The 8,129-nt window shown below is 44.9% G+C and overlaps 1 pseudogene; it reads right to left on the bottom strand.

Moving 5' to 3' along the window:
• Positions 1 to 4,236: 4,236 nt before the first annotated feature.
• On the bottom strand, positions 4,237 to 6,025 carry LOC118839531 (annotated as a pseudogene).
• Between the last annotated feature and the right edge of the window lie 2,104 nt (positions 6,026 to 8,129).

Raw genomic sequence — 8,129 nt, 5'->3', positions numbered from 1 at the left:
ACAAGAGGCAGCTAGGTGGCACGTTGGATAGAGCACCAGCCCTGGAGTCAGGAGGATCTGAGTTCAAATTTGACCTCGGACACTTGACACTTACTAGTTATGTGACCCTGGGCAAGTCATTTAGCCCCAATTGCCTCACCTCCTCCTTCCCCCCAAAAAAAGCCAAACAGAGGATTTTCTATTTGACTCTGGAGGGAAGGGGGAGCCACCAGTATTTGTTGAGGATTGACATGGTTAGATCTGTGCTTTAGGGTAGTTACTTTGGCATCTTAGGATAGATTGGAGATATCTGAGGCAAAACAGCCACCCAGGAGGATAGTTCAATAGTCCAGGTGAGGGATGCTAGGGTCCTACACCAGGGTGGCAGGTGTGTGAATGAAAAGAAAAAAGGAAGAACAGGACAGTTGTTATGAAGGTAGAAATGAGTCTTGGCAATGGTTTGGATCTATGGGATGAATACAAATGAGGAGCTAGTCATGTTTGTGAACCTGAGTGATTAGCTCACAATTGTGATGTTGACAATGATAATCATTATTCACATTTATATCACACTTTTATAATTTTTACATGAAGTATCTCCATTGATTTTCTGAACAATCTCATGTTGTAGGGACTGATTTTATTCTCCAAAACTCCTCTTATTTTGTTCATTTCCATCATGTCCAACTCTGTGACCCCATTTGGAGTTTTCTTGGCAAAGATATTGGAGTGGTTTGCCATTTCCTTCTCCAGCTCATTTTACGGATGAAGAACATGAGGTAAATAGGGTTAAGTGACTTGCCCAGGATCACACAACTAGTAGGTATCTGAGGCTGGATTTGAACTCAAATCTTCCTGACCTAGGCCTTCTTTCTAAAGAGAAGTAGAAGGGGAATTGAGAGACCTAGGTTTTAGATCTGGTTCTGACACTAGTATTTCTGTAATGTTTGCCAAGTCTCCCTCTCTCTGAGCTTTAATTTGGTCACTTGTAATCTAAAGGGGACAGAACTAGATAATCACCAAAGTCTTTTCCATATGGAAATTTATGGTTCCCTTTAAGATCTCAAGGTTCTTGTATTATATTTCTAAATTTGTTTAGTATTTCTAGTAACTTATGAAACTACAGTAGTGATCCCAAGTTGTAGCTACATTACTATTAATTTTTTATTTATCTATGTTTCATAAGATCGCATAACCCTCAGCATCCATAATGAATGATCACAAAGCATTTGTAAAAAATGGACCAAGGAAGCAGCGTTCCCCCATCCCCAAATATTCTAATCCTAAGCTACTAGCTCAGCAAGGGAGGCACATTTTGAGTTTTGCTTGCAGTACATCCTACAGATTGGCACACTAGAGCTCAGCTGGACAAGCATAGACAGGAAATTCCAAGTGACTGGTCAGAATTATTTTACAAGCAGATGGTTGTTTTGTTGTGTTTTGTTCTGTTTTGTTTGGGCCAGGGGAATCCCGTGGGACATAGAGAGGCTGGAAAGAAAAGAGATTCACTAGCCTTTGTGCCAGGCAGAGAGCACAGCGTTCCATCTAGGTGCTAGAATTTGATGAAGTGCTCCCACAAAAAATTTTGAGTTGATCAGCTACACAGCTTAGAATACTGCCTCTCCTGTGCTGACAGGGGCATGACATCATCCATAAAAAGTTAGAGAGTTACTTCAAATAGCCTTTGTTTATCTTACTAGGCATTTTCAAATAAAATACTAAATGAGCTCGCCTCCCCCCAAAATGCATATATGTATGAATGCATGTGTCTATGTATATGTGTGTGTATGTATGTATGTGTATGTATACATATATACATATATATGCTTTTTTATAGTATCTCTTTTGAGAATGCTTAGTAAAACCAGTTTAAAGAGAGTATGGCAAGATACCTAACTAACCAAAGTCCTCTCAAGGACATGTAAGGTTAAAAAAAAGTGGGAGAAATCAAACAGAAGAAAAATGGAAGAGATTTGCAAAAAACATTTTAATAAATTATTTTCTCTCTCAAGGATATTAGGATTGCCATACCTGGACCCTAACATCACAATCCTTTAGGTGCTTATAAAGGAGATAGAAATAGCAACAAAGAGAACAAAGATGGGGAAAGCAGCCATATTGGACCGAGGATATATAGAGGTTTATGCTGGAGACAATCCAGTTGTGAGGGCAATAAGGAACCAATATGCAAGGTATCTTAAGGAGGGGGAGATACCAAAGGCCTGCATAATGAAGGTCTGGTGCATACTCAGAGTGACTCAGAGGGCATCTTTCTACATGGAGGAGTCTAAGGGATCTGTTTTAGGGAGAGTCATGATGACCTGGGATATACTCTTTGAAGTACCACCGTGGGCCATGCATAGATACTCTATTACTAGTTCTGGTCAGCTAGCTCTGTGATGAAGAGGAGGCTCTTTGAAAGAAATAACCAAGAGGCCACAGATAGCTTCTCTGTTTGTCTTCAGTTGTGCTCTGGTGGTATGGCTCCTTGGTTCACAGTGTCTGGTGACAGATAATTCTATAAGGAGAGAAGACTTGGGGGCTTCTCCTCACCAAGCTCAGTGGCTTTGAGAAACAGGCCTTGGTTCTCGGCCTCTGTATTTATTCTTCTCCTTCCCAGGAGAGGGGTGTGGAGTGTCCAACCTTTTGAGTTTCAAAAGTTGAGGAAAATAAGCCACAGGAATCTTGGAGTTAGAGACTACACCAGTTTTTGCAGCCAAAGGTATGACAAGTGAACTTTGGGAGTGGATTTCTCAACCAAATTAGAAGAAGCTGCTATGAAGACTCACCTTTAGTCACATCACATGAAAGCTTGGTAGGACCAATACTACATAGGAACTGAGCTTGGTTTTCAGCCCACTCCCCACAGAGGTGGAGGTAGGGCAGGAAATAATACGCTTAACGGTGTTGGGAAGAAAGTTATAACTTTGTCCTTGCTATATCTTCAAAGTAAATATCCTTTTATACGAGCTAAAACAGTTGAAGTAGTTAAATGGAAGTGGGGTGCTAGTCCCAGGCCTCTAACAATGGGGGTAACAACTGCTGGAGGCTTAAGCCAATAGCATTAGAGAAGAGAGCACCTCAGTCCCTCAGGGTACCTTGAACCCTGATACATGGCTGAAACAAACTGCCTGTGGAAGAATGAGCCAGTGCAATCACACTATACATAGAAAATATCTCAGAAGTTATTCATACTGAAAAAAGTGATAGGATATCAATAACTCCCAGATACATATGCCTAGTCTCTCATCCATATGCAATCTTTATTTGGAGCCACCCATGTACAAATCAGGAGCATCTGTGATAAGGTTTTTAGTAGGCAAAGATTTCATAAGCGATAACTGAACACATCTTTACCACCTCACATTCAAATAAAAGGTGTAGAGACTATAAGATTCCATTGTCACTTATTGTTTATTGGTGATTATGAAAAAAAGCACTCATTTCTGGGACATAGAATGACTCCTGATAGGTTCTCTTACAGCAAGATATTTCTCATCTATACATCAAGATCATTCAAGATTCCTTAGAAGATGCAACAACAGAAATAACCTTGTTCAATTATCCTCTCATATAAACATCCAATAAGCTATAAAACAGGGAAATGTAAGCTTGCCAAGGTATTCTCCACAGTGATGGAGAAGCTCCAGCACAGAGTAGAGGTTGAGGAAAGATTCCCTTGGGATGGTGAGATTCTCTAGATGTTCCCATTTTCAAACAATGTTGTGCTGATTTTATCAAGTCCCAGAACATTGCAGAATCTCACAGAAGAGATCAGTAATCACTCCGAGGAGTTTGGCCTATCTATCCACACAGGAAACATCAAGTGGATAACAGTATCTATAGTCCAGATTTCAACATTCATTTAGGTAGGTGCCCTCTAGAGTTTGTCCAATAATATGTATATCTGGGACAGATGATGCCAGATGGACAATGAGCTGGACCCCAAATTTACAAGGAGAAGAATGGTAGGCTGGATTGCTTTCAGTAAACTGCAAAACTTTTTAATTTTTTTTTCCTGTTAAATTTATTCACAAAAAGTGAGACTGCAGCAGGAATGGGGGCTGTACATGGACAAGAGGTTGGGCAGTCTGTACACAGGTCTGGGAGGCCGGGGAAAGCCTCCAGGTGTTAAGGGGTTGTTTTTGTTTCTGTTTTAATAAAAAAAAAATACAGGGGAGACAGCCCCTCCCAGATTAAAAAGACACAAAAATAGATGTCTCTGAGGTAAATGGGAGGTCTGGGATTTGTGGGCATCAAGAGGGCTTCACAGGTCCCGGGACTTGGAGGGCTATCACAGGCACCGAGCTGGTTCCTGCACCACTGGTAGAACAGCATGTAGCCCTCACTGGAGGCCACCTGGTTTTCACTGACAAGGGAAACACGAGAGTCATTGTAGACATGCCAACCAGTCTGGCCATGGCACAGGGCTGTGTAGTGACCATAGTGGACACTGCCGGAATGGTTGCAAAGGGCATACATCTGGTATACAGGACTCCCAGCTTTATCACTGGCAAAGTCCCCTAGGCTCAGTCGCTGTAGAGGGAAGTTAACTCCAACAGAAATTTTTTTAATAGAGCCTCGAGATGCAGAAAACCGATTCAGGTGGAGCACAAGGACCCGGGGGGAACCTCTGTACAGTCAACTTTTTGGTGCTCTATGTTCTCTGCCAACATCTGTCACACACCGGGGCATTCTCTGACTCCAGTTCTTCCTCTTTGGTGAAGAGGCTGAAGCAATCCCGAAGAGACACCTTCCCCCCAGCAAACCCTTTCTTAGGGATGGGCAGGGACAGGTCACAAAAAACCTCAAAGGTTGTGGAGCGATACTCACAGGCCTGGCACTTGAGGCAACTTTTCAACTGGCCAACAAACAGGTCCACAATTTTGCTGTCCTCTAAATCCAAATATCTTTTCCACATTAGGTTGGCTCGCTGGTCATCACTCAGCTCAGTCTCTTCAAGGAGGGCCCCCCTCGTCGGGGTAGAGAGGGGGCTGGGGCATCAGCCAAGATGGGTGGGGCACGGCGGCCCTTCCAGTTGATCTCTGGATGTAGCCGCTCCATGAGGAGCTTCAGGAGCTCCTGGGCATCCTGCTGGCTGTATCCGGAGAAGGAAGGGACATATTTCTGGAAGACAGTTCGGAAACGTGTAGGATTCACAGCTTCACAGGAGTCGGGGTGCCACAGAGCTCCCAGCACATCTGCAAAGGAGCTTCGGCGCTCCTTGCTTCTGGCCCGGGAGCCGATGGGTAGCTTGGCTCCCACCCGGGGCTGGACACTTGATGGGCCCGGCCCCCAACGGGCACCTCTTGCCGAAAGTCTCTCCGAAGACAAAAGTCCCGAAGTGGCCTTGTGCTGCTCAGGCACTGTAATACGGCATTCAGGAAGCACATATTACCCAGGTTCCGGAGACCAACATGGCCAGACCCCAAGAGCAGTATGTGGTGAGTCATCTTGTCATCAGGGTGGAAAGACTCCAGGGACCGCGCAGATGTGAGAAAGGGGCCATGGGTGGGAGGGGGCTCTGACTGAATGGTTATCAGGGTAGGGGGACCAGCGAAGCCGCCAAGTCGACGGAGAGAGGTGCTTCGTCTCAGCTCTGGGGGCTCAGGCTGGAGAGTCAGGCGGCTCGGCGCAGCCCCCAGCTTCCCGCAGCCTCTTTGTCCACCTAAAGCCCCTACTGGCCGCAAGTCCCCATTGTTCACAGACTTGGAGCGAGCCAGGTTGGTGCGGGACGGCAGAGGCAATGCCACAGTGGGAGGTGGTGAGCCGGGCAGGGGCACTCCATGATCAGCCCGGAGAAGGCCCCTGGGCCGTGGGGCTGAGTTTCTCCCCCGCCCAGCTCCAGCTTCTTGAACCTTTCCTCAGGGGGTCCGGGCCGAGGGGGCAGCGGCCTTAGCATGGGGTTCGGCGCAGGCGCTGGGCTTCGGCGCTCCTTGCTTCTGGCCCGGGAGCCGATGGGTAGCTTGGCTCCCACCCGGGTCTGGACACTGATGGGCTGTTCACGGGCCCGGCCCAGTCGGTGCTCCGAGGCCTGGGGCATAGTGGAGACCCGGGGCAGGCCCTGTCACCAGCGAGGCGGCAATGGGCCAGGCGGGCCCGGGCCCCTGTTCAGCGCCACCCCCTCCTGCCGCAGAGAACCCCGCTGCTGGCCCGGCTGCTGGCCCGGCTGCTGGCCCCGCTGCCGCCGAGGCCGCTCCCGCCGCAGGCGCCACCGCCATCTTTGTTCCTCCAGCCCCAGAACTTTTTTATTGACTGTAAGCTTCTCATGAAAGCAAAAGTCCATCTTTTGAGAATAAAAATGTTATTGATGTTAGTTGCTGTGCGGCCATGAGAAGGATAATACATCTGCCAAAGAAAAACTAATATTGATAGCACATGTAGGCAAATGATGTGATAAACTGTTGGTGTGAGCAGACTACAATATATACATGTATATATGAATGCCTATTTACAAATGCATGGGTGTGTGTGTGTGTGTGTGTGTGTAAGAGAGAGAGAGAGAGAGAGAGAGAGAGAGAGAGAGAGAGAGAGAGAGAGAGAGAGAGAGATCAAATTAATAGCCCACAGGTGGTAACAGTCCCTGGTGTAGTCCGAACTACATTAAAATGTCATTGGGAAATATTAACAAAATAAATAAAAAAACAATAAAACATGGATACTTAATACGTGATTTTTCAAGTCAATATTCAACTCACAGGGAACCAAATGAAAAGTTTAGCGGCCCCTTACTTCTATTTGAGTTTATTCCACTGGTGTATAGTATATATGTGTGTGTATATATGTGTATTTGTGTGTGTATATATATATATATATATATATATATATATATATATATATATATGTATATGTATAAATATATCCATGTATATCCATGTATGGGGCAATAAGTGGTGCAGTGGATAGGGCATGAGGCCTGGAGTTAGGAAGACTCCTCTTCCTGACTTCAAATCTGACCTCAGACACGTAGTAGTTGTGTGACCCTGGGTAAGTCACTTAACCCTGTCTACCTCAGTTTCCTCATCTATAAAATGAGCTGGAGAAGAAAATGACAAACCACTCCAAGATCTTTGCCAAGAAAACCCCAAACGGGGTCACGAAGAGTCAGACACAGCTGAAATGACTGAACAACAACTAAATAGCCATATATGCATATGCACTGTTGTCCATGTCTATCCCAATAAAACATAAACTCCTTAAAGGAAAGATGGTTCCTTTTTCTCTTTGCATCTGCAGCCCACTATATATGGGTATATGATATAATGTCCTTTAAAATATTCGTTTGTTGATTAGTTGGACATAGAACATGGAACAAGATCAATAAAACACCCCAAGGGGAGATAGCATGAAGTATCAGGTATTGATAGTCTCTCTCTCTCTCTTTCTTTTTTCTCTCTCTTTCTCTCTCTCTCTCTCTCTCACTCTCTCTCTAAGGAGTGGAGAATCTTTCAGTTCTAAATCATCCTGGGACAGAATCTTTTCATGGTAGTCATGTGTAAGCTCCGTCCTCCCCTTTCTTACTTGGCTACATCTATACAATCCTAGGTGAGGATGCATCAGCTTTAAATACCTCACTTTTGGCACAGGGAAACTGAGAATCAGTAGACCTTCCCCCTCTCCACTCCACCACTCATCAGCTGTGTGACTTTAGCCAAGTTGCTTAATTTCTCTGTGCCTCTGTGTCTTCATCTGTAAAGTGTAGGTATGGGGATATGCTGTATTATTTCCAAAGTCCCTTTATGATTCTAATTCCCTCCAAATCAGGAAATGAAAGGTTGGGATTATTAAAGTAATCTAATGTTAACTCTTGAAGCTGTAACCTTCAAGGCAACTGAATGTCTCAGTGCCTTTTCTCCTTGGCTTTTTTTTTTTCGAGGATGAGGTTACCCCACAACCATCAAATTCAGTTTACGTTTCCTGTTTTTTTCCATGGGTGACTAGAAATATCTGCCAGGGTACAGTCTTGATTTGTCTATGAGAAGTAAATATTTAGGAAGGCTTTTTGCTTGGTCAGGATGCTGTCCTCTAGAATGTTGCCAGTACGAATCCATGATGAGTTAGCCAAATCCACCCCCTGACTCCCTTACCCAGCTCCTGCCAGATGAGGCTGCCTTTGAGAACAAATAAAACAGCTTTCTCATTAGGAAGGA

Source organism: Trichosurus vulpecula, chromosome 2 (genome assembly GCF_011100635.1).
Source record: "Trichosurus vulpecula isolate mTriVul1 chromosome 2, mTriVul1.pri, whole genome shotgun sequence".
Taxonomy (NCBI): Eukaryota; Metazoa; Chordata; class Mammalia; order Diprotodontia; family Phalangeridae; genus Trichosurus; species Trichosurus vulpecula.
The sequence above is the reverse complement of the archived record's forward strand: the minus strand, read 5'-3'. Positions and strand labels throughout refer to the sequence as shown.